Source organism: Callithrix jacchus, chromosome 1 (assembly GCF_049354715.1).
Source record: "Callithrix jacchus isolate 240 chromosome 1, calJac240_pri, whole genome shotgun sequence".
Classification (NCBI taxonomy): Eukaryota; Metazoa; Chordata; class Mammalia; order Primates; family Cebidae; genus Callithrix; species Callithrix jacchus.
The window spans coordinates 126480430-126506780 of NC_133502.1; the positions used below are offsets into that span (position 1 = coordinate 126480430).

A 26351-nucleotide genomic window follows, 5' to 3' on the forward strand; every position below is an offset into this window, starting at 1 on the left:
GTCTAGATGTAAAAGGCTAAGAACTGGCTTCTTCCACCAAGGTCACTGTCCAGCAGCCCTTTTCTATAGCCACAGGTATCAGAGGATTCCAGTACTTTAGGATACAATAAAGAACCCCAGTACTTTAGGATACGGTCTTATTTGGAAACAGGATTGTTGCAGATGTAATTAGTTAAGATAAGAGGTAGGGAGGTCCTAATCCAATATGAGTGGAGCCCTTAGAAGAAGGTGGTCATGGAAGACAGAGACACACACAGAGGGAATGAAAGCAGAGATTCCAGTTATGCAGCTGTAAGCCAAGGAATGCCCAAGATTCTTGGGGACCACCAGAAGCTAAGAAGATGCAAGGAAGGATCAATTCCCTTACAGGTTTCAGAGGGAGCATCACCCTTCCAGCACCTTGATTTTAGCCTTCTAGCCTCCAGAACTGTAAGAAAACACATTTGTTTTAAGCCATTCAAGGTGTAGTACTTTGTTATGGCAGCCCTACAGAACATTTACTTATGCCTTTGGAAATAGTCCGTTCATTAAATTCTCTTCAATTTTTTTTTTTTTTTTTTGAGTGTGCTACATGTATTCTGCTGGGTCCCCAACCTTCCTAAGGTGAAAAGGCTAGGAATTGAATTCAGGGCTGTAAAGGTAAAACTCAAATGTTTATTCTCTATAACAATGCTAATAACAATCATGGGTAAAACTTACATCATGTTTATATTAATTCCCTGAATGCCATTTAGCCTGAACACTAGAGTTGCAGACGTATTTTTAGCATTGATGACATGCCTGATTTTCAGATCAGGTGGGTCTGTGTTAACTGGCAGAGCTGTGATGAAAAGTGAGCTCTTAAGTGAGCCGACTTCCTGAAGAGGCACAGACATGCTTGGAATGGTACAAGTGAAATCCAGGGCCCACAGGGGTCAGGATTTTCCAATATGCTTGAGAGTTTCTCATAAATACCATCAGAAGAGCGGTCGGGCAAGAGCTCAGGTGCTGACCTTTATACCATCATGCCTGAAACTACTGGACAGTATCCTCATTTTTAAGGTGAACTGGCAGGGAATTGTGAGGGGACCAGGCCCTTGTGAATACAAATAGGCTGGCCACTTAACAAGCTGCAATTCTTCCAGATGAAAAAGAAAGAGAAAGCAAATGGATGAAAGGTTCAGGTTGAATGTTTTCCTCTGCTGCACAGGATTTCACTGCCTGTTGTCCTTTCTGACCAGCTCAGTGCCTCGATCTCTACATATCCCAGTTCCTGCCCTCGGGAAGCAGGTGGAGGAAGCTGCTAATTACTGCTCTACCATTTCTTTTAAGGATGACACTATTTTTAGTAGAAGTGACTCATTCATATAAGTAGGTATGGGTAGCAGGGAGGGAGGTTCTCAGTGACAACTTAACCCTTATGTCTCAGTGCGTTTATATTTATCCTCATTCTTTAACCCTTCTCTTAATGAGCACCACAGGTCAGCTGTGGTTCAGAGCACCAAGGAAAACACAGACATTTATCTGGAAATAATGTAAAGTGTTTTCCATCCAGATACTTGAGAAGTGAGAAACTTCTCAAAAATATAAATAAGAGGGAGGGCAAGAAAGGGAAAACTGGGAAGGACCACTGTCCTCTTGAAGAGGGGGACAGATGAGGGAGCAGCTAAGAAGTAGAGAGAAAGACTGAAGAAATTTTACTTGAGATGCCTTGGGCTTTACTACGCAGTAACAGGGAAAGCTCTGTCCTAGTAACTGGGTGATTTAGAAGTCTTGGAGTGAAAGCGCTTCCTTCTGAAAAGGCTGCTTTCTGATTCCGAGACTCAATTTGTCCTCTTATAAAAGGAAAGCGTATTCTAGAACTTTTAGCACAACCAATACGCCCAGCTTTCAAAACCTGGGCACTAGGCAAAGCACTTTATAGGTTATCTTATGTAACCCTCATGAAACTTTTATGAGACAGGTAGTATTAGAATCCCATTTTACAGATAAGGAAGCTGAGGCTTGGAGAGGTTGTATAACTTTTTTAAGGTAACATACTAATCAATGGCTCATAACTCATGTCTGTCTGAGCTCAGCTATCCAACAATTCTGGCCTAGTGGGGTGTGAGCTAGTACACCAGAGCCTGCCACCTAGTGATCCTTCTACAATAGCTAGTGTTTGAACATACTTGCAGACTTCCAGATGGGATTTATTGCTTTTCACTGTTGTGAGAACCTTCACCTGTGTGGGTCTATGGGCTTGCTGGCTAAGAAAAACATGGGAAAAATGTTGCCATTACCAGCACTTAAACTTAAATAACCTTTTTTCGTGATTCTTCCTCATCCAAGTTAATTCACCCATGACTTATCTATTTCCATATTAATATAGTTTTGTGTATTTGCTATTTAACCAACACCTCTAATGACCAGTCCTTAGCCACATTACCTGTTGTAGAGAATGAATCCCTAAATATCATTGACATTTCTGCATAAACTACTAAAGTCCCCAGTATTGTATGCATGCAGGGTCTTGCTCTGTCATCTTTTGGATGGTTAAAGAAAAGTCATAATTTACTGTAAAATCATCATGTCCAGGGATATTCTTCTTCTAAGTATTTTAAAACCAAGAATGAAAACTACGATGTTTGACCAATTCAGCTCAATATTTCTTGCTATAGAGTATCACTGCAGGGCGTATCTTTCTTGAACACATTTATATTTATAGTTCCAAGAAGTCACTGGGTTAAGGAAGTCCAAAGAAAAGGTGTGACAAGAATCATCAGTCCTTTCATTTGTATAAAAACTTTAATCATGAGTTAGCATTTTAATTTTCTCAAAGGCAACCGTTGACTACAAAACCATCAAAAATGAAAAACGAGGGATCCTCCTGTTGTAATTTTCCATTATTGCTTCTGATAATGGCCAAGACCGTCTGCTGACCTTAGGAAGCCTATCAACATATCTGAGTGTAGAGTCCTGAAAATACGTTGTTTTATCAAAACACTGCTGAGAGTTTTTCACCTGCTCTTTCCAGATGACCTAAATGGACCTTGCACATTCCACCATATTCTTCTCCTTCTGGCAAATCCTTCGCCTTTCTTTATGTGCCCCTGAGCTTTACTCATTCTTTACAGTATTCAAGCTCCATGTCCTTCTCTGCTATTCCTGGCCAAGACGTTTTGATCTCTGGACCACTGCTGTCCAATAGAAATATAACAGGAACCGCACATGTCATTGTGAAAATTCTAGTACCCACATTAAAAAAGTAATAAGAAACAGGTAAAATTAATTTTAATGACATATTTAATGTAACCCAATATAGCCACATTATTGTTTCAACATGTAATCACTAGAAACATTAGTAATGAGATATGAGATATTTACTTTTTTCGGTATCAGCTTTCTAAAAACCAGAGTGTATGTTAATACAACACATTTCCTTCTTTTTCTTTTTTTTTGAGATGGAGTCTCACTCTGTCACCCAGGCTGGAGTGCAATGGCATGATCTCATCTCACTGCAACCTCTACCTCCCGGGTTCAAGCGATTCTTCTGTCTCAGCCTCCTGGCTAGCAGGAGGTGTACCCCACCATACCCAGCTAATTTTTGTATTTTTAGTAAAGACGGGGTTTTACCATGTTGGCCAGGATGGTCTCTATCTCCTGACCTTGTGATCTGCCTGCCTCGGTCTCCCAAAGCGCTGGGATTACAGGCGTTGAGTCACTGCGCCCCGCCACTATGACACATTTCAATTCAGTCTAGACACATTTCAAGGGCTCAGTGGCCATGTGTACTGGACGACACAACACTGGACCACATGTTCTGAGAAAAACAGGGTAGTTCCTGGCACACAAGTAGACTTAAAAACTTATTGCTTTCAGTTCTTGCTCCTAGCCACATCTACCTCTGCTCTGTCAGTTTGCAATGATCACCGTGGCCTGTGTTAGTTACCCTCCAAGGAACGCACACATCCCCTCAACTAATTTACATGCCCTTGGACAGAGACCAAGGAGTGTGATTTGATTTTCCACAGAGTACATTGAGATGCTTGTAGTCCCTAAACCTGGAGTTCCACTGCAGGTCTCCTCATCTTGATACATGTTGTTCCCTCTGAATGTTCTTTCCCCTTCTCTTTTGAAAAGTAACATCTGCTCTCACAGAGCACTCTGTCCCCTGCCACCTCTCAATTTGATTTAATGCCCATTTTCTGAACATCTTTTATTAAAATGTATGTTATATACTCACAATTCCTCCTTGGTTTCATTCACTGCCCCATAAGCTGTTTTGTGTGTGCACGTGTGTGTGTTTGTGTATATTCCATGTCTTACTGGTTTTAGATCACTAATACCAAAGACTGTCCCTGTAAAATGAATGCAGGAATGCTACATAGCATATGCTGAACGAAACATCAATTGATCTTTATAGCTGTGAAATAAAGTAGGTTTCTGACTTAAGATATCCTCTGCATTTATCACCTGCAAAATAGGTAAATGGCTAACTGCCCAACATACTGGCTCATTTCCTGGAATAGGAAAGGAAAAGGTGGAATTTCAATCCTTATGATCCCCTGAAAGGGAGCTGCTGTTACCTCCATTTTACAGCTGAGAAAAAAAGAGGCTCAGAGAGATCAAGAGACTTGCTCAAGGCTACACAGCTAGTGAGTGCCACAAGAGGAGTAAGCGTCCTAGTCTGTGTGTTCCTGAAGCTGATCTTTGTGTTGAGGTCCCATTTCCCACAAAGTTCTAGAGCAGAAGCCTTCTGATCACTTCAAATAAACCTAGCTCAGCGGTAGTCTCTATCCAGATCATGGGAGGGAGCACAATGCACAGCCACAGGTCTTTTCTGTCACAGTCCCCCCACCAGGAAAGCCTGCCCCCTTCCCCACTCTGTCAAATATGAACGGTAGTGACAGAAGATGCCTCCTGACTTGTCAACAGAATAAGCTCCTGGGGACCTGGGAACAGATCAGAACAGCAGTAAAGGCCCTGGGTCCACATCCCGCAGGCTGTCAGAGAGCAGGGGTCAACAACTCCAGCTTTTGAGTGTGAGAAACTGCCTTACTGTGCCCCCCTGCTTTTGAAATGATGCTTTCTCTCATTAAGCGCGTCTGCCACTCTCTGTAGTGGAGTCTGCCTAAACATGGCCTAATAGCACTGATTAAACTAAGCATGTATGTGCCTGGCACCGTGGTTGCTGCTATCACAGGAATCCCCGGATTGCCGAGACCAACTGCAAGACGCCGAAGGTGCTAGTAACAAGCCTGGCAGCAGGGCACCAGGGTGCAAATCTGAATCTGCAAAGAGGAATTAACTTCCCCTCCGATGTCCTGTCTCTCCTAATAAGCAGATAGACGGACAAAAGCAAAAGAGATGGCAGGGCTGCTCTTAGCTGCACCTGCCATCCTGAGTGCTGTGGCACCTCCCCTTGAAATGGTCATGACCACGTAGGGAACATGGATGGGTTTCCTCAATTAGTTTCTCTGCCAGCTTAGTCTCAAGTCATATCATACATAGATTAGCACTCTTGGATAAACCTAAAATTTGAGTTTGGATTTCGGTTTGTTTTGTGATAGTCTACATATCCTGCTATAAAGACACTCAGCATGTAGAAATCAGTATAAAAACATAAATGAGGAAGATTATTTGCTTTGTTTCATGAGGGCTTTGTTGCAGGGTTTCTTTAAATGGGAAGTTTCATTGGTGCATTTAGAACAGAAGTTAGCTTACAAATAATTTTTTAGAGAAAAAAGTCTGGCTGTAAATCAGCTGACATTTACAGTATGGCCTCTGTGACGCAGGCACTGGAGGAAAACACGACACACATGAACTCTGATATTCACGGTAACCCTGAAAATGAGCTATCAGCATTCCTGCTGTATAAATGAGAAATCGAGGTTTGAAAGTGAAAGTTATCAGGTAAATCTGGTGAAGCAGGTTGAATTGCGTCTCCCCAAAAGGTATGTTGAAGTCCTAATCCACAGTACCTGTGAATGTGACCTTATTTGGCACAGTCTTTGAAGATGTTCAAATGAGGTCATACTGGATGTAGGTGGGCCTAAATCCAATAACTGGTGTCCTTATAAGGAGAGTGAGAGAGATCTGACATACAGGACAGACACACAGAGATGAAGGCCACATGATGACAGAGGCAGAGACTGGGGATGATAGAGCTGCAAGGCAAGGAATGTCACAGATTGCCAGCAACCCCCAGAAGCTAGAAAGAGGCAAGGAAGGGGCCCTAGCGCCTTCAGAGGGAGCATGGCTCTGCCAGCACCTTGATGTCAGACCCCTAGCCTTCAGGACTATGAGAGAATAAGTTTCTGTCATTCTAAACTGCGCTGTTTGTGGCAGTTGGTTTCGGCAGTCCTAGAAAACAAATATGCCTGAGAACACCAGGTTTGCTGATTCTAAAGATACCTCTTCTTCCTCAAAGGATTTCAAGGCTGCCTGCTCTGTGGCTGTTGACACTGAAGGCCCTCGCTCTTGCCAATATCTGATTCGCCTGCTCTTGAGGAAAGCCAGTGAGAAGCATTAGACAGGGGAATGACACCATCTATCTGAGGTGAGTTTTGCAAGGCATGGCTCTGGATAAAGGGGAACACACCGGAGACTGGTTAGAAGTGTTTCTTTTGTCCAAGGGGAACACACCGGAGACTGGTTAGAAGTGTTGCTATTGTCCAAGGAAAGAGTAGGTGGCTTGTGCTCACCTGGTGACAGTGGAGATGAGAAGAAACTGATGACTGTGATAGGTATTGAGAAGGCAGAACTGAAGACTGCCACCTCAGATGTGGGGCGAGGGTGAGTGGCTTTCAGCTGGGATGCTCAGGTTTCTGGCCTGGGTAACTCGGTGGATGTTTATGCCATCGTGAGAAGAAGGAGTGTTTACCGTGATTGATTTAAACCTAATAGACTTTAATTGAAATGCATTGGTGGTAGAATTCTCTAAGGAAACAGGCTTTAGAATCAGGTAAATGCAGGTATGTATTGCCTGAAAGGCCACACAGTAGCTACACGATGTCGGGTGAATCATCTAACTGCACAGGTTTCAGTTTCTTCATTTGTTGTTTGAGACAGGGTCTCACTCTGTCGCCAAGGCTGGAGTACAGTGGCATGATCATGGCTCACTGTAGCCTGACCTCCTGAGCTCAAGTGATCTACCCACCTCAGCCCCCAAGTAGCTGGTGCAAGCCACCATGCCTGGCTAATGTGTGTGTGTGTGTGTGTGTATATATATATATATATATTTTTTTTTTTTTGGAAGAAACAGTTTTTCCTTGTTGCCCAGACTGGTCCTGAACTCCTTGGCTTAAGTACTTCACTCACCTTGGCCTCCCAAAGTACTGGGATTACAGGGGTATGCCACTGCATCCAGCCAGTGTTCTCGTTTGTTAAAAGTAAAGATAATGATATGAGTTAGCATATGTAAAGAGCATATGGTAAGCAAATAATCGGAAGTTAGCATTTATAAAATATTTTATAAGTAACATGATGCTTTCCTCTTAGAACATTTCAATGATACATCTTAATCATTTTTATTATTGGCCAGGCACAGTTGCTCACATCTGTAATCCCAGCACTTTGAGAGGCCAATGCAAGAGGATCACTTGAACCCAGGAGTTTGAGACCAGCCTGGGTAACATGGGGAGACCTCATCTCTACAAAATAATACAAAAATTAGCCAGGTGTGGTGGCATGTACCTGTAGTCCCAGCTACTTGAGGGGCTGAGGTGAAAGGATCACCCGAGCCTGGGAGGTTAGGGCTGCAATGAGTTGTGACTGCACCATCGCACTCCAGCCTGGGGAACAAAGTGAGACTGTTTTTTTAAAAATCATTATCTTAAAATACAGAGAATCTTGTTTTTATTTCCTCAATTAAATGTGGGAAGAGTGTGGGGAAATGGCAGAATACAGACATAAAAGATCAGTGCAAGCTCCCTTTAATATCTCAAGAAAATCAAAATCATTTTCTAGTTCTGTCTGCCTGTGCAACTATAAGGGATTTTTAGTGCAGAGTTTAAAAATTTTTAACTAAAAAGACAATGTAAGTGAATGAAAGTCCAGCTATGTAGAGAGTATATGTTTCTTTATTTCCAGTAATTCATGGGAACAGCATGTACCAGTAACAAAATAGCACTTTCTCTTGCCTAGCAGATTTTTCCTCCTGTCTAAAGGGCGACTAAAACCATTATGTTTTTTCCAATGCAGGACATCTTGTCCTTTCCCTGAGGTTATAGTACTTGGTGCCTTTCATGATTTCAGACAGTAAACTGCTCCCTAAGTGGAACTCTATTCTTTGGTCTAAGACATTTTATCTTTTCCAAAGCACAGTGTTCCCACCACAAGTGCTATTTATGTGTACATTGTCAGAGCTATGCAAATAATTCTCACTTTTCTTGAAATATTTAAAATAAAACATTCAGTATAAATCAGTAAAGATCAGGTATTTTAATATTTGTATAATTGGGATCTGTTCTTTCAGCTAAGATACTCATAAATCTAGATGCCATTATTAAAAAGAAGTAACTGGATTTTCTTAACCTTTAAAAACACAACCTCAATGATTTATCATATAAAAAGAGAAAATAAAACCTTGAGCTAAGGATCATAATGAAAGGAGGAAGTTGCTAAAATAAGGACAGAGATCTTGCCAAAGCCTTCTACAACCTGGTTATTTCCCCTTGTATTTTCTTCAGGTGTCTCAAAAAATATTCAAAACTGAATGCACTGTGATTTATCCTGTCTACTTTCCCACCCAGATCCATCATTTCTCCCACATTTCCTATCTTGGTTAATGATTCCATTACCCAACTAGAGGTGTGGCGTTGTCCTGAACACTTTCATTCTTATTGCCCAGGTCTGACTGGCCACTGGATCCTGGCAGTTCTACCTCCCGATCACTGCTCTAGCTCCTTCCTTCTTTCCACCCCTATATTTGCTCCCTGGTCCAAGTGTTCTTGAACTTCCATAATAGCCCATTAAAGGTCTTCTAGCATCTAGTCTTGGAGCTCTCCCATTCATTCTCTACTGCAGTCCGTGGGAGCTTTCTAAATTGCCCTGGTGAAGCCCTGGCCCCAGGACCTACAGACTGGAGAGTCAGCTCCCTAGAAAGGCTTGAGAAGCCCATCAGAATGATCTCTTCCTTCTGTGAAGCCTTGTATTTCAGTACTCCCTGCCCCAGCCTGCACTTGATATTCCAGCTGTTCTGTGCTGTCTGCGGCCTATCAACCCTACCATGCTGCTACTCTGCCTGGAAATGTTTTTCTCCATCTTGTCACCCTAGGAAATTGTTCTTAAACCTACTGCTAGTTCTGATAGTTCTTCCTCTAGGAAGACTTCTGAGACTTCCTTCTCATCCACTGCAATCTCAGCAGCCCTTTTGTATCTTGACCTTCTTTCTATTCCTGTATACTTCATACTGTATTTTTAATGTTTTAATTTACACAGTCTATCTCCCTGGCCATATTGGAAGCTCCCTGGATGTGGAGACTGTTTCTAAGTCATTGTTGGTTCCTCCGGCCTTACTGTGTGGACACATCAGGTACCCATCAAATGTTAAAGTAAATTATGATCTCAGCTGTTCATTGCCAACAGTCTGTTGTTAATCCTTTTTTTCTACTACTCTACATCCTCCTAATATATTTTATTTTCCAATCCCACCAGGCTCTTATCTTCATCTTATAGATGAGGAAACTGAGGCTCAGAGCACAGAAGACATTCCCAATATCACACTGCTAGTAAGTAACAGTCAGGATTTGACCCGAGAGCTGGGTAAAATTGCACAGCCCGGATACTCCAATGTTCCTCCCTGCTGCCTTCGCAGGATATAAGCAGTAGACTGGGAGCAATTTCTTCAAAGTGCAAAATATTTCTGCACCTCCATACTTGTGCTCAATCTTCACTCTCCTCTCCTCTACCTGTAGAATTCCTACTTCCCTTTAAGTTTTAGTTCAAATGCTGTTGTCTTCCCCTTTAAGTTCTATTTCAAATGCTGTTGACATTTTTTTTTTTGAGACAGGGTCTCCGTCTGTTGCTCAGGCTAGAGTGCAGTGGCACCATCCATCATAGCTAACTGGAGTCCTCAAATTCCTGGGCTTAAGGAATCTTCCCTGTCTTTCACATTTTCTGTTTCTGTCAGCTTGAAATAATAGTTTTCCTCTCCTGTGCATCCTACAATATCTTTACATGCAGACACACATCGCTGAACCTTCTCTTTCATGGCCTTCACCATATTCTAGATCATATGATGGTGATTAGTACCTTTGGTGCAGAGACCAGGTCTTCTTCATTTTTCTGTGACCACAGCCCCTTATATAGTGCTATGTACATAAAAGTACATAGTACTATTTAGCCCATAGTACTGAATGAATAAGTGAATGAGTGCTATATTTCATCAGTTCTGTCTCTGTTGGAGAACAGGTTTTATAAATATTCTTGTCCCCTCAGCACCTGGCCTGGTAATCTGATCAGGTGTTTGGTTCAATTGTATTTATATCTTATGATATAGTTATTCTTCAGAGCTTGAAAGAAGAATGAGAGGGGAAAGGCATATGTAATTTGGGTCTTCAGGTCTGAATCCTTGAAAGAAAAAGAGAAAGACAGGATCAGCCTTGCTCTGGAGACTATTCTAAACCAGGAGTAGAACCCAGCTCCCTTGTGGTGCAGGTGGAAATGTGTGAGTCAGTTGAGTGGGGAGTGGGGGTGGGTGTTGGGGGAAATGCTGGCATTCACATTAGTGGTCGGGACCCAGCAATACTAAAGGCCCTAAAATGCACTGGGAAGTCTCACATAACAGAGAACTGTGCTGTCCAAAATGCCAACAGTGCAGATATTAGCTTTTTAAAATTGCTGCCATAACAACCACAAACTTTGAGGCTTAACCAACACAAGCTTATTACTTTAAACTCCTGTAGGTCAGGAATCTCACACGGGTCTCACTGAGCTAAAAGCAAAGCCTCTGTAGGGCTGATACCTGCCTTCAGGCTCTAGGGGAATATCCATTTCCTTGCCTTTCCCATCTTCTAGGGGTTACCCACATTTCTTGGCCTATGTTATCTGTCCTCTATCTTCAAAACCAGCAACAGCAAGTTGAGACCTTTTTTCGACAGAATCACTCACTCTCCTCTTCTGCCTTAAGGACTTTTGTGATGACTGGACCCATTGGGATGACACAGGGTACTCTGCCCATCTCAAGGTCAGCTGATTAGCAACCTTAAGTGTATCTGCAACCTGAATTCCCTTTGCTATGTAACGTAAAATATTCACAGGTTCCAATGCTTAGGATATGACATCTTTGTGGGCTATCATTCTGCCTATCACAGTGTGTCCACATTGGAGGACGTCCTACAATTATTGGACCTTGGTGATTATCTTCTGTGGTAGATGGGTCTGCCTCAAGACAGGGATTCAGAGAACAATCTGCACTTAGAGAGCTCTGAAATATATACCCCAGTAAAATCCTCAGCAGTCTATGAAGTATCATTCCATCTTACAGGCCCACAGCCTCCATACCCCTTCCCGTGTCTTGAGACACCAATGGAAGCCATCAGGAACATCAGGTCTCAGTCTCGAGACCCCTTCTCAATTGTAGCTGGAGGTGGCAGGCACAGGTAAGAATGAAGGTCATGGGGAGACATGTTATCTCATCTAGCCTGTCTTAATACTAACTTTTTTGCCATCCTAGTCCTCAATGCTGATATTGACAAAAACTTCCAAATATGACTAAAGAACAAAATATTTAAGGCCATTTATTATTAATATAATATTACAAAAATCAACTCTACAAAAAACATGACTTTGTTCCTCAAATAATAATAACTATGCTGGCTACCAGTACACAGTGCCAGGGACTTTATGCACCGTTTTATTTGTTCCTTACGACAATCCTATTTAGTTGCTATTATTATTCCCATTTTTCAGATGGGGAAACAGGTACAGAGAGATTACATTATTTGTCCAAAGAGCACATAGCAAGTAAGTGTAGTCAAAGTTTGATTCTAGCTCTACCAGTCTCTAGAACATGCCCAGGCCCATAAATGCAGGTTAGGTTGAAGAGGCAGGCATGGCCCAAACTCCTGTATGTCTCGGGGTGAGGGTAACTGTTCCATGTGCCCCATAAGTTGCTGTCACGGCCTCGGTTACCAGGTGGTAGAGCAATGCCTGCTTTTATCTGAGCTGAATGAACCTTATGGCTTTCTAAGGAACATTTCTGATATCCCTGATAAAAACTGTTAATCCAGCCACCAGCGCCAAGACCTCAAACTATTTAGCCTAAAAAGTCAGATTAGAATGGGGTTAATTCTGTGATCGTCTACTATTTACAGGGAGGTTTGATAATAAACGGAAACTTAGATCTTTGTTTCAAAGCACTTTCCTAAACAGAATTTACTAATTACAGTGCTTGATAACTATATGTTGAGTACATAAATAAGTAGGAATAGCATTTAAAAACTGATGCATTAAAAAGCCTGGAAGGCAATAACCTCTTACATTAACAATGATCATCTCTGAGTGATAAAATAATAGGTAGTTTTTGTTATCTTTTTTATTTAAATAGGTTTTTGGGGAACAGATGGTGTTTTCTTACATAAATAAGTTCTTTATAGGTGATTTCTGCGATTTTGGTGCACCCATCACTCGAGCAGTGTATAGTGTACTCAATGTGTAGTCTTGTACCCCTCACTCACCTCCTACCCTTTCCCCCGAATCCCCAAAGTCCACTGTATCATTCTTATGCCTTTGCATCTTCATAGCTTAGCTCCCATTTATGAGTGAGAACACATGCTATTTAGTTTTCCATTCCTCAGTTACTTCACTTAGAATAATAGTCTTTAATCCCATCCAGGTTGTTGTGAATGCCACTAATTCATTCTTTTTTATGGTTGAAGTCCTCATAGTTTAGCTCCCAAAATTAATGGACACAAATCAGTAGCTCTGCTGTGCATCAACAGTGACAAAGCTGAGAATCAAATCAAGAACTCAACCCCTTTTACAATAGCTGCAAAAACATAAAATAAAATACGAATATACCTAACCAAGGAGGTGAAAGACCTCTGCAAGGAAAACTACAAAACACTGCTTAAAGAAATCACAGATGACACAAATGGAAACACATCCCATGCTCATGGATGGGTACAATCAACATTGTGAATATAACCATGCTGGCCAGGTACGGTGGCTCAAGCCTGTAATCCCAGCACTTTGGGAGGCTGAGGCGGGTGGATCACAAGGTCAAGAGATCGAGACCATCCTGGTCAAAATGGTGAAACCCCATCTCTGCTAAAGATACAAAAAATTAGCTGGGCATGGTGGCGTGTGCCTGTAATTCTAGCTACCCAGGAGGCTGAGGCAGGAGAATTGCCTGAACCCAGGAGGCGGAGGTTGTGGTGAGCCGAGATCACGCCATTGCACTGCAGCCTAGGTAACAAGAGCGAAACTCCATCTCAAAATAAAAAAAAAAATATGACCATGCTGCCAAAAGCAATCTACAAATTCAATGCAATTTCCATCTAAATACCACCATCATTCTTCACATATGACGTTTGCTTTTCCATTCCTGAGTTACTTCACTTAGAATAATAGTTTCCAATTCCATCCAGGTTGCTGCAAATGTGTGTGTGTGTGTGTGTGTGTGTGTGTGTGTGTGTGTGTGTGTATCACAATTTCTTTGTCCATTTGTTGACTAATGGGCATTTAGGCTGGTTCCATATGTTTGCAATTGCAAATTGTGCTGCTATAAACATATGTGTGAAAGTATGTCTCTCGTATGTCTTCTTTTCCTTTGGGTAGATACAGAAATGGGATTGCTGTATTAAATGGTAGGTCTACTTTTAGTTCTTAAGGAATCTTCACTCTGTTTTCCATAGTGGTTGTACTAGTTTACTTTCCCACTAGTAGTGTAAAAGAACTCAAACATCACATGTGAAGAATGATGGTGGCATTTGGATGGAAATTGCACTGAATTTGTAGATTGCTACTGATTTGTGTACATTAAATTTTGTATCCTGAAACTTAGCTGAATTCATTTATCAGTTCTAGAAGCTTGTTGGAGGAGTCTTAAGGGTTTTCTAGGTATACAATCATACCGTTGGCAACCATCAACAGTTTGACTTCCTCTTTACCAATTTGGACACCCTTTATTTCTTTCTCTTGTCTGATTGCTCTGGCTATGGCTTCCACTACTATGCTGACTAGAATTAGTGAGAGTGGGCATCCTTTTCTCGTTCCAATTCTTAGTGGGAATGCTTTCAACTTTTCCCTGTTCGGTATTAGGTTGGCTGTAAGTTTGTCACAGATGGCTTTTATTATCATAAGATATGTCCATTCTATGCTGATTTTGCTGAGGGTTTTAATCATAAATAGATGCTGGATTTTGTCAAATGCTTTTCCTGCATCTATTGAAATGATCATGTGATTTTTGTTTTTAATTCTGTTTATGTGGTTTATCACATTTATTGACTTGCAGATGTTAAACCATCCCTGCATCCCTGGTATGAAACCCATTTGATTATTGTGGATTATGTTTTTGATATGCTTTTGGCTTTGGTTAGCTAGTATTTTGTTAAGGATTTTTGCATCTATATTCATCAGGGATATTTTTCTTTTTTTTTAATGTCCTTTCTTGGCTTTGGTATAAGGGTGATAGTGGCTTCACAGAATGATTTAGGAAGAATTCTCTCTTTATCTTGTGGAATAGTGTCGATAGGATTGGTACCAGTTCTTATTTGAATGTCTGATAGAATTTAGCTGTGAATTCTGAACTTTTTTTTATAGGCCATTTCAAAATTATCGTTTCAATCTGACTGCTTATTATTGGTCCGTTCAAAGTTTCTATTTCTTCCTGGTTTAATCTAGGAGGGTTGTATATTTCCAGGGATTTATCCATCTTCTCTAGTTCTTCTAGCTTTTGCATGTAAAGCTGTTCATAGTAGCCTCAAATAATCTTTTGTATTTCTGTGGTATCAGTTGTAATAGTTCTCATTTCATTTCTAATTGAGCTTATTTGAATCTTCTCTCTTCTTTTCTTCATTAATCTTGCTAATGGTCTATCAATTTTATTTATCTTTTCAAAGAACCAGCTTTTTCATTCATTTATCTTTTGTATTTTTCTTTTAATTTCATTTAGTTCTGTTCTGATCTCTGTTATTTCTTTTCTTCTCTTGGGTTTGGGTTTGGTTTGTTCTTGTTTCTCTAGTTCCTTGAGGAGTGACCTTAGATTGTCCTTTGTGCTTTCAGACTTTATGATGCAGGTATTTAAGGCTGTGGATTTTCCTTTTAGCACTGCCTTTGCTGTATCCCAGAGATTTTGATAAGTTGTGTCACTATTATCATTCAGGCCAAAGAATTTTTTAATTTCCATGTTGATTTCATTATTGACCCAATGATCATTCAGGAGCAAGTTATTTAATTTCCATGTATTTGCATTGTTTTGAGGGCTCCTTTTGGAGTTGATTCCAATTTTATTTCACTGTGGTCTGAGACGGTCCTTGATATAATTTCAATTTTCTTAAATTTATTGAGATTTGTTTTATGGCGTATCATATGGTCTGTCTTGGAGAATGCTTCATGTGCTGATGAACAGAATGGATATTCTGCAGTTATTGGGTAGAATGTTTTGTAAATATCTGTTAAGTGCATTTGTTCTAGGGTGTAGTTTAAATCCATTGTTTCTTTGTTGACTTTTTGTCTTGATGACCTGTCTAGTGCTGTCAGAGGAGTACTGAAGTCCCCCACTATTACTGTATCTCATTCTTAGGTCTAGTAGTAATAGTTTTATAAATTTGGGAACTCCAGTGTTAGGTGCATAAACATGTAGAATTGTGATATTTTCCTTTTGGCCTCCCAACAATATATGAAGAATTGTGATATTTTCCTGTTGTGGTATTTTCTTGCCCAACAGGAAAATATCACAATTTTTAGATGCCTAAATCTCTAGCAAGGCCAGGGACATTTTCCTTGATTATCCCCTCAAATATATTTTCCATGCTTTTAGATTTCTCTTCTTCCTCAGGAACACCAATGTTTCCTAGGTTTGGCTGTTTAACATAATTTCAAACTTCTTGGAGGCTTTGTTCATTTTTTAAAAAATATTCTTTTTTCTTTGTCTCTGTTGAATTGAATTGGGTTAACTTGAAAACCTTGTCTTTGAGTTCTGAAGTTCTTTGCTTGTTTGATTTTGTTGCTGAGACTTTCCAGTGCATTTTGCATTTTTCTAAGTGTATCCTTCATTTCCTGAAGTTAAGTTTTTTTTTTAATGCTATTTCACTGAAGATTTTTCCCTTCCTATTTTCTATCTTTTTCAAAATTTCATTATGTTGGACTTTATTTTTCTCTGCTGCCTCCTTGATTAACTTAATAATTGACCATCTGAATTCTTTTTCTGGTAATTCAGGGATTTCTTCAATCCAAACCTTTCTCCAGGTTTGGATCTATTGCTGGTGAGTTAGTGTGATCTTTTGGGGGTGTTAAAGAACCTTGTTTTGTCATATTACCAGCATTGTTTTTCTGGATCCTGCTTCTTTGAGTAGACTATCTCAGAGGGAAGATCTGGGGCTCAAGGGCTGCTGTTCTGATGCTTTTGTTCCACAGGCTGCTTCCTTGATGTAGTGTTCTCTCCCTTCCCCTAAGGATGGGGCTTCCTGAGAGCTGAAATGCAGGGATTATTATTTATTTTCTGGATCTAGCTCTAGGCTGGTACTGCAGGTGTCTGCACAGAGTCCTGTGATGTGAACTGCCTTCAGTCTCAGCTGTAGATACCAGCACCTGCTCTAGTGGAGGTGGTAGGGGAGTGAAATGGACTCTGTGAGTCCTTAGTTGCAGTTTTGTTTATTGCAACTAGCTTTGTGTTGGTTGGCCTTCAGCCAGGAGGTGGCAATTTCAACAGAGCATCAGCTGCAGTAGTATAGGGAAGATCTGGTGAAGGGAAGGGCCCTAGAGCTCCCAGGAGATTATGCCCTTTGTCTTCAGCTACGAGGGCAGGCAGAGAAAGACCGTCAGATGTGAGCAGGGTTAGTGAGTCTGAGCTCAGACTCTCCTTGGGTGGGGCTTGCTGCAGTTGCTGTGTAGGATGAGGATGTGGGTCTCAGGCCAGTGGGGTTATTTTCCCAGAAGGATTATGGCTGCCTCTACTGTGTCATGCAGGTTGCCAAGGAAGTGGGGGAATGCTAGCAGTTACAGGCCTCACCCAGCTCCCACACAACCCCAAAGATCAGTCTCACTCCCACTGTGCCCTTCCAAAAGCACCAAGTTTATTTTCAGCCAGCCAGTGAGCAGGGCTGGAAACCTACCCCAGGCTGCCAGCCTCCTGGCTGAGAAATCAAACAGGGCTTTCAGGTTTTGTGCCTCCCCACCTGCTGTGGCTTCACGCTGTGTCTGCACTCCCTATTCACCCTCTCCCCAAGTTCTGTTCAGGAAACTTCGTGTTTGGTCAAATTGTTACAAAGTTCAGCTGGAAGTTTCCTTCTTCCTGTGGTCTTTTCCCAGTTCCTCTGGCAGCCTTCCCCAAGGACCTCTGTGAGACAAAGTAAGAAATGGCTTCCCTGGGGACCAAGAACCCATAGGGTTCTTTCCACTGCTTCTTCTACCCCTGTATTTTTCTCAGCTCTCTAAAACTGTCTCGGCTCCAGGTGGGGTCAAATCCTTCTTCTGTGATCTGGACCTTCAGGTTCCCCAGTGAGGGTGTGTGTTCAAGGCTGCATGATCCCCCTTTCACACTTTGGGCATTCACGGTTTTTTGACTGTCTCCCAGGGCCTGCAGGAGCAATCTGCTTCCTTCAAAGGGTCTGTGGATTCTCTTGGCTTTCCTGGTATGTTTCTGCAGTAGTTCTTGGAGCGAAAGTTCATGATGTGAGGCTGTTCTGTCCATCCGAGTGGGAGGTGCAATTTAGTCCTGCCTCCTGTCTGCCATTTTGCTCCCCATTCCCTGCCAGAATCTTAACAGATAGACCTGGAAATCTGAAGAGCTGGGCTCTGTCCTGGCACTGTGGCAGCTGACTGTGTGCCTATGTTTCCTTGTTTATCTATATCTTCTATTTTTTTCCCACAATGAAAACATTTTTTTTCCCACATGTATATCTTATAATGAAGAAAAAGTTCTTAAAAAGAGTATTTCATTAAAAATTAGGTAAGATAAAGAATAGGGGAAAGTAAATAAAACAAATAAATGAACTCTTGATTAGTGGAGATGTTTACTATCTCGTAATCTCATTACAGTTAAAACGTCACATAAAAAATGGATGAAATATTGTCCATATTGAGTTACATATTAGGAGGGACAAATTTGGCTTTGGAAAGAAACTATTTTATTGCTTAATAGTTAATTTCTTAACCTAAGAGAATTCTTTATGAACATTTTTAACGATAAAAAGTTTTTCATCAATGAGATACTATCTCACACCAGTCATCATGGCTATTATTAAAAAGTTAAAAAGATAACAGATCTGGTGAGGTTATGGAGAAAAATGAACACTTATGCACTGTTGGTGGGAGCATAAATTCGTTCGACCATTGTGGAAAATACTGTGGTGATTCCTCAAAGACCTAAAGATAGAAACATCATTTGATCCACCAATCCCGTTACTGGGTATATACCCAAAGCAATATAAATCATACTATTATAAAGACACATGCACATGTATGTTCATTGCAGCACTATTCACAATAGCAAAGACATGGAACCAATCTAAATGGACATCTATGGTAGACTGGATAAAGAAAATGTGGTACATATACACAATGGACTACTATGCAGTCATAAAAAAGAAGATCATGCCCTTTGCAGGAACATGGATGGAGCTTAAGGCCATTAGCCTGCACAAACTAACACAGGGACAGAAAACCAAATATCGCATGTTCTCACTTGTAAGTGGGAGAAATGATGAGAACACATGGACACAGGGAGGAGAGCAACACACAATGGGGCATTAGAGGATGGAAGGCAGAAGGAGGTACAGGATTAGGAAAAACAACTAATAGGTACTAGGTTTAATACCTGGGTGATGAAATAATCTGTATAACTAACCTCCATGACACAAAGTTGCCTATATAACAAACGTTCATTGTACCCCTGAACTTAAAAGTTAAAAAAAGTTTTTCATTAGAAAATTCAAATTAAAATGAATAAATTCAAAGGAACCTTAACTGGTCACTGCAAATGCATTTAACATAAAGTGATTAGCTACTATGGACTCTTTCAACTGAACGTGAATTCGGTAGCACACCCTAAGGACTTACTGTGTGTCAGACAATATTATTCCATCACTGGGGCTACAAAGACTATGACACAGTTTCTGCCCTCAGGGAATTCACAGTCTACAGGAAAAGACACATAAATAACTCTGTTAACATTGAGAAGTACTGTAAGTGGGCTGGGTCCCTGGGTATAGTAGAACCAGTAGGGAAAGCATCCGACCGTAACAGAAGAGGTATCCCTTCACCCGAGTTCTGAAGGATGATAGCTGTGGAGGAGAACTGGGCTCTTCGGGTGGAAGTCACAGCCTATGCAAAGGCATGGATGTAGAAAGTATCAGGGCACACTGAGAGAAGAGTGTGGCTCAGGTGACCACAGCCGGGCAAACCCACTGCCCAAAGGCTGAGGTCAGGGATGAAAATGAAGGAAGGAAGCAGACCACATGGAAGTTTGGATCTGCCACAGCTACTTCTCTACTGTTGACAAAGTTCAGCTGAAAATCCTAGTTTCCTTGAGCAACTTTCACTCATCAAAATGACTGTTAGTAATAATGCTTTAATGCCAATTTCCTAAACATTATGAGAAATGCAGACAGTTCTACATATATATATATATATATATATACATTCATAGCTAAATTTATGAAAGCATATATTTCACTGTGGGGTCCCTTCCTCTATAGTCTTATCCATGACCCACATTTACTTATTTTAAGGCAAAGATTCATGGCTTCAAAACATTTGAAAAGTCAATTTCACAATGTTGAGAAGCTCACAAATACAACTAGTGACAAACAGTTCTTTCTTTCTCATCAAGAAATGCTCAGACATTTATACTGACTTTAAACACTCCAAATATACACCAGGGTTTGTGTGTGTGTGTGTGTGTGTGTGTGTGTGTGTGTGTGTGTCACAATGCATTAAGAAACTGACCACTTCTGGAGGCCCCTACTATATACCACCTGGTTCATCACTTTCTGCCTGATAAGTGCAATAGCCTCTGTCTTACTGGTCTCCCTGTCCCTTCTGCCTTCATCCCAGTCTGTTTACAACACAGCAGCCAGAGTGAGCCTGCATCAAATGTTGTCAGAACATGTCTCTCCTCCATTGAAAGCCTTCCAAATGGCCCCTATCTCAGAGCAGAAGTCAGTGCCTTTATAGAGAGCCTCCAGGTCTACAACTACCCCCTTCCAATCTTACCTCTCTGATCTCACCTGCCTTGCTTGTGTCTCTCCAACTGGAGAGAATGGTATTCATTAACTCTCTGGAATGCCTTTTTTTTTTTTTTTTTTTTTAAGACAGAGTCTTGTTCTGTCGCCAGGCACCAGGCTGGAGTGCAATGGCGCGGTCTCAGCTCACTGCAACCTCTGCCTCCTGGGTTCAAGCACTTCTCCTGCCTCAGCCTCTCAGGTAGCTGGGACTACAGGCACACGCCACCACGCCCAGCTAATTTTTTCTGTATTTTTAGTAGAGACAGGGTTTCACGATGTTGACCAGGATGGTCTCATTCTCTTGACCTCGTGATCTGCCCACCTTGGCCTCCCAAAGTGCTGGGATTACAGGGATTACAGGCTTGAGCCACTGCGCCCAGCCTGTGGAATGCTTTTTACACTAGCTATCCACTTAGATATTTAATATCTCCCTCCCTTTCTTCAAGTCTTTGCTCAAATATCATCTTTTTCAGGAAGGCCTTCTGGACCACCTTATTTAAAATTGCAACCTCTCTGCCCCGCAGAACTCCCTACCTCTTTTTTCTCCTTCATGGTTTTCCATAGCCCTTCGCATCGTCTAACATCCTATCTCATTTACTTATTTTATTTTGTTCATGTTATGGCTCTCTCTTCCAGAATGTAATCTCCACAAGGGCAGGAATCATTGTCTCTTTTGTTCCCTGCTGTATTCCCTAGCTTAACCCAGTCGAGGTTTGGGGGCAAAAAGCAAACCACTTGCGGTCCTGTGGAGGAACTGGGTCTCACTGGAATTTCAGTGTCTCCGTCTTCTTTGTCCCTGGTTCATATTGCTCAGCTAAAAAAGGTTTTAGAGGAAAAACATTCTTTATGCAGCACAATCATAAAAATAAAGCAGTGGGCAATAATAGAGCCCAGTAATAGAACATCAGCAGGCTTGGCTGTCATCTCTGTTCTTAGTTAACACGAGCATTTCAGACACATATTGAGGATCTATAGATTAATGAATGGCCCAATCATTTGCTTTCGTTCTCTAGAGACCCATTCAGTTAACCTTTATCTGAGCAGCAGTATATTATGTTTGCAGACTATTTGAGAGAGGAGTAACAAACACTAGTTTGGAAAAACAACTCCTTCATGTAACAGAAATAGGAATTGATTGACTGGTTCTGCCAGGGTAATTGATCATCCTTTCTTCTGCCCAAATTCACTAGCTTGATTTTATGTTGACATTTCTTATGCAGTTCTCCCTGCCACAGGTTAATTGGAACTGGGACCTAGAGAGGAACCTCTGAAACTCATTATCCTGCATCATGGATGTGCTTTATGTGAACATTTTCCAGAGATAAGATTCTAATTATAACGATGCTTACACCTGCAGAGATGAACATCTAGAAATGTTCACTGGGGCAGGAGTAAGAGTCTCAATGTTTAAGGCAGCACATATGAAATGAAATGACACTGAATGTTCCTTTTGGTGCTGAGAGTAAATGGCTGCACACAGAATTACAGTGAGATAACTGAGAACAAAACCTGGGCCCTTTTGTAAGCCCAATCGCGAGAAACATTATCTCAACTTAAATTGCTAATGGATAATAGCAGGAATAAAGATGTCAGCAGGAGCAACCCTCTCTTTAGAGCTCCTTCCCCCTTCTGTAAGTTTTAACTAAAATAGTAAAGGGGAAAAACTTCAATACCAAACCACAGAAGTGGAACATCTCGATCTCTGTCGCCTTGGTATGCAGAAAACCCAGAGGAAAGGCCTGTTTCCATGGCACAGTATAACCACTACATTATACAGTGTGACACAGCAACACTACAGGGAGCAGGAGAAACACAGCATAAGGAGGGGTAACCTCTAAATACAAAAATGTACTGTTAGAAATATCCATAGGAAATATCATGGCATGTTTAATTTGGGATCAAACAGATGTATGTAGTTGATACTAAAATACATTAATCATGAAAACTAATTTGTCTTTATTCTAAGCAAGTGATGGAAGAGATGGAAAATTTTTGAAGATAGGGCCAAAAGGAAACCCCAGAAAAGTCATGACTTACATTAATTTTCCATTCTTTTTACTTTATATATTGATTAACTGTACTGTCTTAGAGTGAGATGGATTAAAAAACAAAACAAAACTGAAAGCAGCTGTTTCAAAAAAGGTTTAGAGTGAAAAATGCACAATCTGAGTGCAGCAAAGCTAGGAACTCACTGTGAAAATTCAGCTTCACAAATGTCATTCCTAGCATAATGCTGATGGAAAATTTCAGCGCAGGGCATTTGTCAAAGGGAGAGGAAGGAAAGGTTTACTATGAAATCCTCTTAAAGGACAGTACATTAACTATTGAGTGCTTACTGTATGCTAGACACTGTAAGTGTGGCGAGGTAAAACACTGAAAGCAAATCCCTAAACAGGCAAAATGCAGTTTAGTGGGAGAGATGGATGAACCTGAACGATTACAAAACTGATCGCAGGAAATACAGGTTTTTGCCTTTACAGTGCTACTGAAGCAAAGGGAAAGGAACTATTGCCTCAGCATAGGTTTCTGGGAGATTACATGGATGTTGACTGGTATCCTGAAGGATGCAGAGGAGTGCACTGTTTTTCTGGAAATGGAAGAGTACAGAAAAGGTGATGGGTGTTTGGTCTGACCACACCTAGCCATTGTGATCAGGTGATCATTTCATACCCAGTGTTGTGCCTGAAAATTGGGCTCTGAACATTTTTTTTTTCAGTTTCCAAAAAACATAAATTAATTTTTTTATGAAATGTGTGTTCAACCAAACCTCACTAATGAAACAATATTTAATTTGTTTTCCCACTTACTTTAAATGGAGGCTTTCAACCAGAGCTTCTGAAGTAGCAAGGACTGCTATACCAGGTAATGAAAATCTAGCTAAGCGTAAACAGAAGTGAAATTTTATATAGCTAGAACAGCCTTCTTGTGCCGAGATGGGAGCATTTAAAAACATTATTTTTTGTGGGGGAAACACTTAAACAAGCTGTTGGTGATTTCATGGTCACCAGTCCTGGGCCCAGGGGCGCCACACGTCTTTCCCTTTCTCCTACTTCCTGGCAGTTCCTCCCTGTGTCTGGTTTTTCACCATCTCCCCTCTTGGGGAATAGCCCTTGGAATACTATGGTTACAAGCAAAAGAAACTTCCTGCTTAATTTGGAAAAGGCATTCTACTGTCAAGAATGGGGAACCCACTGGATTGAAAGAAAATCAAGAATCGGGCTTAAAAAGTAGGCATTGGATGTTCTAGGTGGCCAGGCAGCAGGAACTGATGGGCAATCTTTTCAGGATGCCACTGCAGGGCTCGCTCCAATATTTTTTTCCCTATTTTTGTGAGATTTAATCCAAATTTCTAAGGCCTGGGAAATAGATGGTCCTCCTTGGACCATGTGGTTTGTGCTAAAACAGGCAAGAATCCTTTCCCTCAATGGAAATCAGTGAAGGAATTTCATTGCTGCACTGAAGAACATCCTCCTTCCTCTTCAAGGGGTTTTCCTTCTAGTATTAGGGTAACATTCTTAGAGCAAACTCCTATTCAGGACTCCTGATGATGCTCTTTTTTGATTAACATGATCAAAACCAGTTTTTGTGACTGTGAAGGAGAGATGGGTGCTTTTCCTGAAGCATTCAAGACATGTGGCTGGGGAGGGAAGCACTTTACAGACCACACTACAACGGGGCATAGCAGCACCAAATAACCAAGGAAGGGGAAAGCCTAGTCTATCTGACAGGCAACAGTGATCCTTGGATACTTTAACGGTTTTGGGTAGTGATTTTCATCTAGGCTTGTCGATATCTGGAATTTCGGTCTTTCACTGTGAAAGACAAATGGTGAAGAAGGGCCGGGCGCGGTGGTTCACGCCTGTAATCCCAGCACTTTGGGAGGCCGAGGCGGGTGGATCATGAGGTCAAGAGATCGAGACCATCTTGGTCAACATGGTGAGACCCCGTCTCTACTAAAGATACAAAAAATTAGCTGGGCATGGTGGCGCGTGCCTGTAATCCCAGCTACTCGGGAGGCTGAGGCAGGAGAATTGCCTGAACCCAGGAGGCGGAGGTTGCGGTGAGCCGAGATCGCGCCATTGCACTCCAGCCTGGGTCACAAGAGCGAAACTCTGTCTCAAAAAAAAAAAAAATGGTGAAGAAGGTAGGTATATAAGAAACCTGGAAAACTCAGCCCAAAAGATGACAAGATGACAAAATTGCAGAGCTGAGTTCAAATCTGGTTCCTGGTTGGGTTAACAAATTCACTATGATTTTGAGGCCAAGAATGCCTACTCTTACCACTCCTGTTCAACATGGTACTAAAATTCCTAGCCAGAGCAAGCAGGCAAGAGAAACAAATAAAAGGCATCCAAATAGGAAGACAGGAACTCAAACTGTCTTTGTTTGCAGATGATGTAATTCTATACCTGGAAAACAACATCCTTAGTGCAAAAGTTCCTAGATCTGATAAATAACTCCAGCAAAGTTTCAGGATAAAAATTACTGTACAAAAACCACTAGCATTTCTGTATAAGTAAGTACTGCACGTTAACTGATTGCACCACTGGAGCATGCTAAAAATCCTGAGCATTTCTATACACTAACAGTGTCTAAGCTGAGAGCCAAATCAACAACACAATCCCATTCATAACAGCCACAAAGAGAAGAAAATACCTAGAAATATGGCTAAACAGAGAGGTGAAAGATCTCTAAAACGAGAATTACAAAACGTTGCTCAAAGAAATCAGAGATGACACAAACAAATGGAAAAGCATTCCATGCTCATTGATTGGAAGAATCAATATTATTAAAATAGTCATACTGCCTAAAGCAATTTACAGATTTAATGCTCTTCCTATCAGACTACCAATGACATTCTTCACAGAATTAGAAAAAACTATCTTAAAAATTATATGGAACCAAAAAAGAGCTCAAATAGCCAAGGCAATCCTAAGCAAAGAACAAAGCTGGAGGCATCATGTTATCTGACTTCAAACTATACTAGAAGGCTGTGGTGACCAACACAGCATGTATTGGTATACAAACAGACACACACAGCAATGGGACACAATGGAGAACACAGAAATAAAGCCACACCCAAACTATCTGATATTCAGCAAGTCAACAAAAAACAAGCAATGGGAAAAAGACTCCCTAGTCAAGAAATGGTGCTTGGATAAATGGCTAGCCATATGCAGAAGATCGGAGCTGGGTCCCTTACTTACACCACACACAAAAATCAACTAAAGATCAATTAAAGACAAATGTAAAACCTAAAACTATAAAAACTCTGAAAGATAATCTAGGAAATACCATCTGGATATTGGAATTGGCAAAGATTTCATGATGAAGACGCTGAAAGCAATTGCAACAAAAACAAAAATTGACAAATTGGACCTATAAGGAGCTTCTGTACAGCAAAACACGCTATCAACACAGTAAACAAACAACCTAAATAATGGGAAAAAATACTCACAAACTAAGCATTCAACAAAGGTCTAAGGACATGAATAGACACTTTTCCAAAGAAGCCATACATATGGCCAAGAAGCATATGAAAAAGGGTTCAACATCATTAATCATTAGAGACATGCAAATCAAAACCACAGTGAGAGGCCATATGAAGCCAGTTAGAAAGGCCAATATGAAAAGTCAAAAAAATAACATGTTGGTAAGGTTGCAGAGAGAAGGGAATGATTAGACACTGTAGGTGGAAATGTAAATTAGTTCAGCCATTGTGGAAATCAGTGAAGTGATTTCTGAAAGAACTTAAAATGGAAGTAACATTTGACTCAACAATCCTATTATTAGCTATATACCCAAAGGAATATATATCATTATACCATAAAGACACATGCACATTGACATGGTTTGCCTGTGTCCCCACCCAAATCTCATCTTGAATTCTGGTTTCCATAATCCCCACATCTTGAGGCAGCCCCTGTGGGGTAATTTAATCATGGGGGCAGTTATCCTTATGCTGTTCTCATGACATTAAGTGAAGTCTTCCAAGATCTA

The 26351-nt window shown here is 41.0% G+C and overlaps 1 protein-coding gene and 1 pseudogene across 7 annotated transcripts in view; one reads left to right on the forward strand and one right to left on the reverse strand.

The window, feature by feature from the left end:
* The window catches only part of SLC24A2 (solute carrier family 24 member 2), a 281759-nt gene that overhangs the window by 160384 nt on the left and 95024 nt on the right, over positions 1 to 26351 (reverse strand). The window lies entirely within an intron of this gene.
* Positions 6065 to 26351, forward strand: part of LOC118154870 (uncharacterized protein C11orf98 pseudogene) — a 50938-nt pseudogene continuing 30651 nt past the window's right edge. For 3 of the 4 annotated variants that reach the window (XR_013534555.1, XR_004745145.3, XR_013534557.1), the window contains exon 1: positions 6065 to 6520. The product of XR_013534555.1 is annotated as an uncharacterized protein C11orf98 pseudogene, transcript variant X2 (transcript). The remainder of the gene's footprint in view (positions 6521 to 26351) is intronic. The other variant, XR_013534556.1, reaches the window with a different exon arrangement.